Here is an 11,767-nt window from a genome sequence, read left to right as displayed (position 1 = left end):
ATGATCTTTTCAAGGTCCATTCGTGTTACAGCAAATATCCCGTTATTTTGTTCCTTTCCTCTATATTTCCTCACCTCTTTCCCTATTTTAGTGGTAAATCTATACAAAAAGGATAATACTTTGAGCATAAAATCCACCAAAGTACACATCATTCAGAGCCTTAATTCTCTTAAAAGAGAAAGGATCTTGATCTGTCCAAATCTCTTGCTTTCAGACTGTCTGGATTTGAATCCCGACACCGCCATTAACTATTTTATGGTTCTAGGAATGTTATTTAGCCTTTCTGTGTCCTGGAATTCTCACATAAAAAAGCCAGGAAAATAATAATTTATATATACACTAATATCCAATGTTATATGTAACATAGGAGGAGCATTTACACAGAGGAGTTTTAGTAATACAATTTTTTGAAAACATAACCATGGACTGATTTATATATCTCTGTGTATATTCTAAATAATTTATTTAAATAAATCCTTATTAGTAAATGAGGCCTGTTTGCTAAACAGGCACTGCTCTGAGATCCAGGACCATTAGAAATCAGAGAAGAAGCTGCCACAGGGCCTCTGCATGGCTCCCTGTCCAGGGGTCCCATCCCCGTCCATCATGCTGAAGTTTGGGAGCAGAGCACACCCCACACAACAAGATCACAGTGACCACTCTCAGTGGGGAAGTTGATCGAGGTATTTGGAAGTTCTTTGAAAGAAGGAAAAGAGAGAAGGAAGGAACAGGGCAGGGGTGGCTGGAGAGGAGAGATCTAATCCATTGAACAAGGCCATTCAGAGTAGGGGCAGAAATCCTGACATACCTTTTCTTAGCCCCAAGATCATCCACTTTTTCAGTGGCCAAGCCCTGTTCAAGAAGGACAGGTGAGAGAAAACATACAAGTGAGAATGTTCTCTATGGGTCCTTTACACAAAGGAACTAAGCAGGATCCTTCCCTATAGGCAGATCACAATCAGGCAGGAGAGAGAGGTAGTTTAGCCAACGAGCTCTAGGAGAGTGCCAAGCAGGAGAAAGGTAATCAGATACCAACTACCACAGAGGAGGGACTGATGAACCCTCTCTTGGAGGGTCAGAAAAGCTTCCTGGCATCTAGGACATGAAGGCTAGAAAATTGAGTAGAGTAGTTTCCTGGTCAGACCAGAAAGGGAGGAAGAGACAGTGTATGGACAATAGCATTCAGGGAACATATAAAATCCTTTAACATTGCTGGAGCTTAAAAATAAGCTGGAGAGGTAGGGAGGGGGAGGAACCAGGAGACCTGCGTGTGATGCTAAGATACAGGGAGCCTGGTCTTATTGGAGAGACAGAGCCAGGAAAGGGTTTAATCAGGAGAGGGGGGTGCCTGGGTGGCTCAGAGGGTTAAGCCTCTGCCTTCGACTCAGGTCATGATCTCAGGAATCCTGGAATCAAGTCCCTGGAATCAAGTCCCGCATCAGGCTCTCTGCTCGGCAGGGAACCTGCTTCCTCCTCTCTCTCTCTCTACCTGCCTCTCTGCCTACTTGTGATCTCTGTCAAATAAATAAAAAAAAAAAAAATCTTAAAAAAAATCAGGAAGGGGCCACGCTTGGAGATCTGTGGTTTCTGAAAGAACATGCTAGCATCGGTGAAGAGGACAAAACGTAGGTAGTAGAGATAAAGCAGAAGTGGGGGGGACATCAACCAAGAGTTGACGGGAGTTTCCTGATGAGCATCGAAACCAGGGCAGTAGCCATAAGAATGTAGAAGAAAAATAAACAAACCTGAAGCTTCTTTTATTATTTTTTTAGTCTTTTTTTTTTAAGATTTTATTTTTTTAAGTTATTTCTACCCCCAACATGGGGCTCCAGTTGACAACCCCTGAGTCCCGTGCTCCACTAACTGAGCCAGTCAGGTGCCCTAATATTTTAGTCTTTACAGCCATTCATTTAAGAGGTATTTCATGACCATTCACTGTTAACTGAAGCATTTCATTAATAATGTTATATTTTTAAGCTTTTTGAAGCTTAAAAAGCTTTTCACAAGCGTCATTGTCGTGTTTGAGCCCCAGAGTAACTGTGTAAGATAGTAAGTTCCGTCATTCCCATTTTACAGATGCAGAAACTGAGGTCCAGCAAGGTGAACTGATTTTTCCCAAGGTTCCATGGAGAACTAGCTGCAAAGCCTGAGCCGGGACCAAAACCTTACCCAGAACCGGCGTTCACTCCTCCCCCACCCCATGACGTCAACAGCTCAAAACTATTTCCCTGTTTATGCATCCCCAGAAAATGAAAGGTTGCTTGGCAATGCGTTATTGGTCGGGGGAATGGAAAATTACAAAGAAAGCCAAAACTATGAGTGAACTGTAGAATTCTTGGAGTCATTGATCTGGATACAAGCGTTCCAGCCAATGGGAAGGAATGCAGGGCTGTTTCTGGTTTGTCTTCCAAACAGGCGGGGAGTCCACTTATCTACACACACAGCTCAGGCTCAGTTAAGAACCGGGGTTTCTGGGGTTTGACAAGATGCCTGTGCCTCCTTCTTGCTGCTGGGGAAAATCTATAAAATCTCTGCATTAGACGGAAAGGCAGGTGGGGCCGTGAAGAACTGTCCTGCTCACGAAGGAAAACCAAAAAGCATTTGGTGACCCATTTAGGCTTTAATTTGCTTTCAGTCTTCTCCACTGTCTGTGGATGCCGGGAGGTGAGCCTTGCGTGGCCCATTAACACACGTGGGTTCTGTGCGGTGTCTCCACTCGCCTGGGTCCCAAACAGGTGCACCCTCGGAAAGCCAAAGTCTCTGCTTCTACCTCTTGCTGAGTTGGTCGTGTGTTCGTGGCTCCCAGGCCTATTTGCCAAAAACCATTTTCCATTCAGAGTTAAATCTGGCTGATTCCGCCACCATATTTATTTGCCTGGGCCTGTGTTTTATCGCTTTAAGAAATGATTAGTCCCGCTGTAATGATTTTTTTCCATCTAGAGGGCACTTTGGGCTGAGAGGCCCATTCGAAGCCACAATGTTTTGATGCTGCTTCTTTAAAATCAGCCACTTTCTCTCATCAAACTCTGTAAAAATGGCAGATGGGCTCTGGGCACAGCCCCCACAATCACCTGGGAGGGGTCTTAAAGAAGGCCTTGTTGGCAAACTTTTCCTGTACCCCCACAAGAGAGGTTGCCCACACCTCAAGTTTAGACCCAAATTAGAGTTAACCCAATTTGTGGGGAAAAGATTAGCTGGACAAAAAGCAGAAATCACCTTAGAAATCACCAAGAAAAGTGGTCATCAAGCTTATTTCTTCCAGCAGAACTCCTTTTACCAGACAGAAATCCGTGATGGACTGGTCAGCGCTACCGCAGTCCCCTCGCCCTCCCCTGGAGGCCCCCATGGCTCCCAGGGAACATTCTCTGAAAACTTCTACTACAGGCCACCTTCCTCGTTTTTTGGATAAGGAGAGGAGGTCTGGAGAGATGAGGTGACCTGCTCAAAGGCTGACAGCCAGCAGCAGGGGCAGTGTGGTCTCCCAAGGGCCTCCCCAGACGAGGAGGGAATCAAGGGAGTGACCAAACAGCACTGGGGTTCCCCTTTGATCATGTCACTGTTCGTGCTTGTCTGCTGAGTAGGGGACGTAGGAGAGCTTCAGTTCCTCCTCCATGTCCTCCTTCCTGACCTCCCCTCAGTGGGGACCAGCATTGTTACTTTTTTCACCTTGAACCTGAGTTGAAACTATATGACCTTTTGAGGACATGCAGAATCATCCTGCCCAGAACCTTCCCCTTTGTGAATCACAAAATAGACCTCCCGGGGACAGAGCCCAGGCCTTTGGCTAATGGCCGGAGGGCACCTCCCCCCGCCTCTGTGTGCCTCCTACTCCTCCACAGGGGGCCCTTTCTGCCCCAACGTCACCCAGGGACCTCCCTCTTCTTGTGTTTGTCCAGAAAAAGAAGAAGAAGAAGAAGAAGAAGAAGAAGAAAGAAAGAAAGAAAGAAAAAGAAAAGAAAAGCAAGCAGTGTGAACATAAAATGTCAAGATCCAAGAAAATTGTAAGACCAACCTGCTTAACCAAGCATTTCTGGAAGGGAAGAATCCTTTTGACTAATGTTTTCAGACGGTTTGCTCACTGTCCATTTATCACCAGTGCTTGTTTGCCAATCCCAAGCACATCATTTATATGTGCCCAGAATCCCTGGGTAATGGGCATGCTGTAAAAATAAATAGAATAAATAAATTAGTTCTCGAGCTCCTCGAATAAATCCAGTTGAATTAAATGCACCTAAAGTCACTCAGTCTTGACGAGCAAAGTGAAGACTGTAATGAAACAGGCTTTTTGTCTGGGAAAAAGGGAGAAGAAGGAAAGAACTCTGCTCGAATGCATGGAAAAATTTAAGAAACAAAGGAAGTCATATTTGCACAGAGAGTTAGGCATTGTTATTTTCCAGAGGTTTTGTCTCCCAATTGCCTTTTTCCATAGCCTCAATTTCACCTTCCATTTCTAGAACCTTCCATTGAAATTTGAATGCAGGTCCTGACAGTTATCGGATATAACCAAAGAAAAGGTAAGATTGTTTACCTCACATCCTTATTGTCTTTCCTATTCGGAGGTTTACACACTTTGAATAACAAAGCTCATATGGGCTAGAAACGCACATGGCCACACACACACACAGGCACGCCCAGACCTCAGTTGAGACCTCACAGCATACCAGGCGCTATTCTAAGTCCTTTATTTGCATTAAATATTTTAACCCTCACAACAACCCTATAAATCGTGTACTATTATGATCATCTCCATTGGAAAATGAGGAAACTGCTAGTTTTAAATTTTTATAGAGGTCACCTGATAGCATTTTTTTAAAAAGCACCTAAGATTTAAAATATATTGTACAATTAAGGTAAATTATGTTTAAAGCAGACATTTGACATCTATGCCTATAAAAGTTTATATATTCAAGTTGACCTAAACTGCATTTTTTTTTTTAGAACTTCTCACTGGAAGGATAAGGGACCACCTTGCAACTTGGATTATTTTCCACTTGAGCACACCCAGTGTTTCCTGGGCACCTGCTGTGTGCCAGGGACTGTCTGTCACTTTTGGGGAGAGTGACGGGTACCCCGTGCCACCTTACATCCAAGTACAGTCAGCACTCCTCACCCTCACACACACTCACTGATGCACACTCATGCTCATCCGTACTCACCCACACTCACACATCCACACTCTCACACACCAGTGCACACTCATGCTCACACTCACATGCCATGATCACGCTCACATACTGACCCACACACACCCACTCATACTCACACCAACACTCACACACCGATGCACACTCATGCTCACACACTTGCAATCACACATCCATGTTCATGCTCACACTCCATATTCATTACACTCACATCCACACTCTCACACTAGTGCACACTCATGCTCACACTCACACATCCGTGCTCATGCTCACATACTGACTCACACACCCACACTTTCACACACCGATGCACACTCACGCTTACACACTTGCAGCCACACATCTATGTTCATGCTCACACTCACCATATTCACATTCACATTCATGCTTTCACACACTGGTGCACTCACACTCACATCCATGCTCACACTCACTTACTGACCCTCACACTCATACTCACATCCATGCTCTCACACACCAGTGCACACTCATGCTCATACTCACAAACCCATGCTCATGCTCACACACTGACCCATCCTTACACCCATACACTCATGCTCCTGCTCACCTGTTCACACTCACACCCACACAGTCACACTCACACATGTCCTCCCTTTCTCCTCCCAGAGCCAGGACAAGGCCGAGGCAGCAGAAGCCTCTGGAAGCGAGCACCTCCGCAGCCTCACCTCTCCCCATCCTCCCCTGCCCTCTCCCTCCTTACACACACACACACACACACACACCACAGCACAATTAAATACAACAAAATCAAACAGCCCAGTGTGCCAGTGGGCTATGGGGAACACACAGCATCTGTAGATGGCCAAGGGACAGGGCTGGTACAGTCGTGACATCAGTTAATTCTGACTAACAAGTGAAGCCGCCTAGGCAGTCAGCCTCAAGCATGAACATTTTAAAGAAGAGGAAATGACTGGATTGTAGGAAGATAGCTGAACAGGAGCAGCTCATTAAAATGGGTCTGACGGGCAGGAAAGAGAAAGCCACTGTTCCCCACAGCAGTAGCAAGAATCGAAGTGTGGGAAGTGATGAGGTCTGCAAAGAGAATCCCAGCCACACCGCCCCCCGGCCCCGGGGGATTCCCAAACCCACTGTGCATCCGAACCTGACCGTGCCGAGCTATCCCAGCGGACTGACTCACGTCGCGTTCATTCAGCAAACACTCACCGAGCCTCCATCACTCCTCTGAGCGCTGGGGGCGGGCGGGGGGGGGGGGTCAATGCTGAGTTCCAGGCACAGACGGGTCCCCAGGGCAGGATTAACCTGATCCCCTCTGTCGGTGGTACTGGGTTCAAATTCTCTTGTAGGAAGTCTTTTCCCATCCACTAATTCTGCTTCTCCAAAACTTACATATTCAATCCTTTTTTTAAAATAAAGGTCTTATTTTTAAGTAATTTCTATACCCCATATGGGGCTTGAACCCACAAACCCCGAGATCAAGAGTCAAATGTTCTACCGACTGAGTCTGCCAGGCACCCCTGTCCTCTTTTTTTCTTTTAAGCGGAATACCATTTTCCAGAACTATATAAACTGAAGTCATTCTGAAATTAATAATGGTTTCCATAGAAATAAAAGCCACCAAGTACCGGCTTTGGAAAAGGCTAGAGGAGTTGGGCTGAAATCTGAGGGAGTGCAAAGTTTCTACTTCGGAATGAATGTTACCCTCTCTATGGCTGGGGGTGAGGACGCACACTAGAAGGGGGTGAAATCAGGACCATTTCTTGGTTGTCGGACATAAAGCTAGGAAGGAGGTGTGATTTGTCCTAAATGGTGGGGGCGGGGGATGTAATTAAACAGGGAACTTAACTGTGCAGTGGGGCTGCTTGTGTTTCAAGTGTATATAAACTGATAGAAATTTATAATTTATAGAATATAAATATAAAATTTATAGAAGCATAGCTAGTCCCTACATTGCTTATGCTTTGCTTAGGAGTATACTGAAAGTGATGATTACATGGGTTCCTGGATGGCTCAGTCAGTTAAGCGTCTGACTCTCCATTTTGGCTCAGGTCATGATCTCAGCGTCGTGAGAGGGAGGCCTGCATTAGGCTCCAGGCTCAGCATGGCTTCTGCTTGAGACTTTCTCCCTGTCCCTCTGCACCCTGTACAACCCCCGCCCCGCCCGTGCTCGAGCATACACACGTATGCGCATGTGCTTTCTCTCTAAATATAATCTTTCTAAAAAACTAATTATTACAACTATTGATTTCATTCCATGAATTTTATATTTCTAGTAAAATGATTTTCTATGAAATGCTAAAATATTTTTAATTTATGTGTTTTGCATATGTTTGTAAATTCCTTTATTTGTCTGTGTAATCCTTTGTGTAGCGATTCTCAAAATATGACCCTCTGCCCATTGCGGGGCTAACAGATCTTCCTAATGGGTTCCCCTTGACAATCCTAAAACTTTTCTTAAGTGCCTGAATGAGATCAACTCATTAATAACGGTCTACATATGTTTTGCTACATGTGGTATTTTTAAACTAAAATTAGTGCTTTTTAGACTTCAGAGAATTTAGACGTGGCTCTAGTTCAGTATTTTACTGACGCTGCAAGCCTGCAGTCGCACGTGTGCCTGTGCGAGTGGCTGGATTCTGACAATGTGGGGGGAGGTTACGTATTAATTATCAGTGCTGCCTGGAATAATCATGTTTTTTAATTGCTGCTCTTTTGCTTCTTCACAGCAAATTATTGTTAGTTTTGTTCATCATTATCAATTTAGTTTGTTGTGAGTTGTTTTTAACCCCATAGTATGTAGTAATGAATATTTATGAATTTTTAGGCTATAATTTTCCAAAATTGCTCTGGAATGTATACGGAAGTGGATGTATACATATTTGCCCCATCATTTGCTAATATGAGAACATTTCATCTGTAATGTGTGCACTGCATGGAATGTCAGCATGCAAATTACAATAGAACATGAAAGTAAATCTAATAAAATACTGGGTTATTTTACATTTACATGTTATTGTGAACATATGAGTAGTAGTTTAATTTTAATATAAAAAATAAGCAAAATATGTGTGTGTCGGTGTGTGTGTGTGTGTGTGTAGTTTTGGGGGTTTTTTGTTTGTTTTGTTTTACCCTATTTTGATTAACTGGAACAAGACAAAATTGTGAATCATTATTCAAAGCCAATAGTCTCCAAACTGTGTTTTATCAGATGTTAATAGGTTTTCTGCAAATGATGGATTCTTTACTCACATAAATTGGGAGAAAGTGGTATGTATTGTGTTTCCCTTTTCCAGATTTGCAAGGCCCTTTAGCATACCGCGATGGTTAATTTTACGAGTCAACTGAGAGAGGCCATGATGCCTAGGTATTTGGTCGGACACCCGTCTGGAAGGTATTGCTGTGAAAGTATTTTGTAGATGAGATTAACAGGTAAATCACTGGACTTTGGGTAAAGCCCACTGTCCTCCCTAAAGTGGGTGCGTCTATTCAAAAAGTTGAAGACTTTTAGAGAAAAAAATAGTAACCGCTAAGGAAGAGGGACTCCTGCCAGCATTTTGTTTGGGACTCAAGCTGCAGTGTCAACCTTTCTCTGGGTCTGCAGCCCCCTGGCCTGCTCTGAAGACTGCCAGCTTCTACGGGTACAAGAATCAATTCCTTAAAATAAATCTCTTTACAGATATATATACAATATGATAAATTTATATAGATATTTGTATATAAATATACACACATATATACATATGTGTGTATATGTTTCTCTAGAGGACATGTCACACATGTAAAAGGTTCTAGAAGTTTATACAATTCAAAAAAAAAATCCCTATTTAACCCAGTGTTTTCCCAGTTTATTTAACCACGAAAATTTTTTCATATAACACCTACAACTATCACAAATACGGCTTTGGCCAGTTTCTTCTCAAGGCTTGACTCTAGACAGAGCTGATCTGTATGCAGCCTCTGTCAGTAATGGCAGACTCTAAACCCATCCAACTCAGGAACCAATAGCACAACTATTGGAACAAAAGACTCGACCTGCCCTTTTCTTCTGCACCCGATGCTGGCACAGGGAAACGGCTGCGTGTTCTGTGGGCAAAGCGAGGTGAAAATACTCACTGTGGAGTCAGTTCCACATACAGCGACGTCTGATGAAAATAACTACCGGAGGAATGGACCCCATAGCTGGGCTTTTGTCAAAGGCTCTTTTGTGGCTATTTCTGGGGACTGGTGAGTCGTCCTGAAATATCACCCATGACAGTGCATCATGGCACAAGGCAACGTGCGAATGGCAGGGGGCTCGACAGGACAAGCCAGCTCTGCCTCCTCTCTTATTGTCCCTTCTTAAATGTGTCCTCACAAACGGTCCTCACTGACCCCAATTTATCCTTCAGAGCTTATTCTAGAAGCCATTGCCTTTTCTGACTCCTCCCTTCCCCAGAACCCACCAGATCAGCCTGCCCTCCCCCCTGTCAGGTACGTTCAAACACCAAGTACCCCTGCCCTGGACACAAACAGTGTTTCTTTATTAATGCCGGTCTTCCCTCCAGGACTGCGAGGGCCAAGAAGCCAGTGGCCACTTCCATCTCGTGTCTATCGAGCCGCGGGAATGGCACAGGAGGGAACAAGCGACCCGAGGAGATCCTACTCCTCTCTGCTCCCAAGGGCGTCCGCCACATCAGTTACCCTTCCTCGGTCGCCCAGCTGGCGGAGTCGTCTCTCCTCTCACCTGTCTCGAAAGATCTTCACTCTTTCAACGTTTGGAGAAAATCTGTGCCAAGAGTCCACGAGATGTTCACACGTAGGTGTATGCACATGTGCACAATACACACGCACGTGCGCACACGCATGCACATTTCTACATCGCTGACTCTTGCAAATAATAATCTATACGTTCAGTTACCAGCAAAATAGTGTGAAGAGATGGGCAAGCAAGGAACCGGAGGAGGAAGGACACTGAATCCAATTACAGCTCTGTCCTTTTCTGGGTCAAGTAGAATTGTGCACAAATTTTCAAACCTATAAAAAGAAAGGGAGAGGCTCAGTCTGGGTCGAGGATCTGTTCCTCCCCCCCCGCCGCCCCAGCTGCCATTTCCCCAGCCCAGGGCTACACTACGTACACTGAACATGCATTTTTCTTCAAGAGTCATTGCTGGAAACAAAAGCATTGAGAAAAATAATGCATTGGCAGGGAAATAGGCTTTCATTTCAAGAAACTCGGCTGACTATTCAGAGGGGACACATCTGTCAGGACTGAGGGTGGGGGTGACACACAGTGGATGCCAGTCTTGGCTCCAGTCACTCCCTGTGCCCCGCCCCCATCCCCTCCAGACCTTTGGGGGTACTCAAATGCAGTACCCCTTTGCAGGAGGGGCCAGAATGGCAAAGACCTTGGAGTTGACACAGGTTCCCCCACTTCTTCCACCCTTACTCCCAGAGGCAGAAACCTTGCACTAGCTATCCGAATAGAGCCTCTTCTGCAGAGGTTGCCAACGTGGGGCTCCCCAGGCAAGATGTGTGTGCAGGGCTCACCTGTGCTCCCCTCTCATTCACTCCAGGTCCCACCAAGTCTACAGAGAAGTCTCTAGATAAGGCTCTAGATACAATCCAGTCCTGCCCTTGGAGGAGCTAAGACCTGGAAAGGCTGAGGTATTTAACAAGGGCCTTAAATGCCTTCTTGCCCCTTTTGAGTTAACTCCTTCTCTAGCTGAAAGAAACGCACAAGCTTGAAGAAGCAGTTACAGTAAGGGAATCCCTACCCGCCCCAAAATACACACATGCCCACTCACTCCGAGACCGGGGAAAGGCATACAAGAAATTCCAAAATACGCTAAATAAATTTCACATTTCCAAAAAAGTCTGGACTCCCTAGTACAAAGCTTGCTTTTTGGTACAACGAAAGGGTATCTCACACTTTGCAAACTATGGGGAGGGGCACTTGGGTGGCTCAGTCTGTTAAGCAGCTGCCTTCCGCTCAGGTCATCCCAGGATCAGGTCCCACACCCGGCTCCCTGCTCAGCGAGGAATCTGCCTCTCCTCCCACTTCTCCTGTTCAAGCTCTCCCACCCTCAAATAAATAAAATCTTAAAAACAAACAAACGGACCCCCCCCAAACATATGGGGATTATTTTTTAATTGCCCAGAGAGAGCCAGATCATGCTTATACACATGCATGATCAGATCATTGATAAGCCCTTATAAAGGATTAGGCCACTTGCAAACTGAGCTGAAACTCATTGATATGATCCAGAGTTACTGAAAGACAGAATGCTTTTATCAAAAAAAAAAGGCTCTCCTGAAAACTCTGTCGCACTGATGAGAACGTGCATTGAAGGATGCCTTTCCAGATTCAGAGCCAAGAGGCAGATGACATGGGGGGCCTGGGTGAAGCTGTCCTACACATAGTAAAATGAGATGTCCACCTGGGGCCCGACACACACAATGCCATTTCAAGACAGCAGAAGGACAAAGTCGGGGCCACGGGAAGTCATGAAAATCCAAGTTGCAATAAGACCAATCCTCAGTCTTACTCATCACAAAGGCATTCTTCGGCTTCTCAGAGAAGCTGCTTGAAGGTCACCTCCACTTAAAATTCTTGGCTCAGGAGCTCCTTGTTGCTTTATTACCCTAGTCTATTAAAATTCTTAGAG

This window comes from Mustela erminea, chromosome 13 (genome assembly GCF_009829155.1).
Source record: "Mustela erminea isolate mMusErm1 chromosome 13, mMusErm1.Pri, whole genome shotgun sequence".
Taxonomy (NCBI): domain Eukaryota; kingdom Metazoa; phylum Chordata; class Mammalia; order Carnivora; family Mustelidae; genus Mustela; species Mustela erminea.
Note: the sequence above shows the minus strand (reverse complement) of the source record.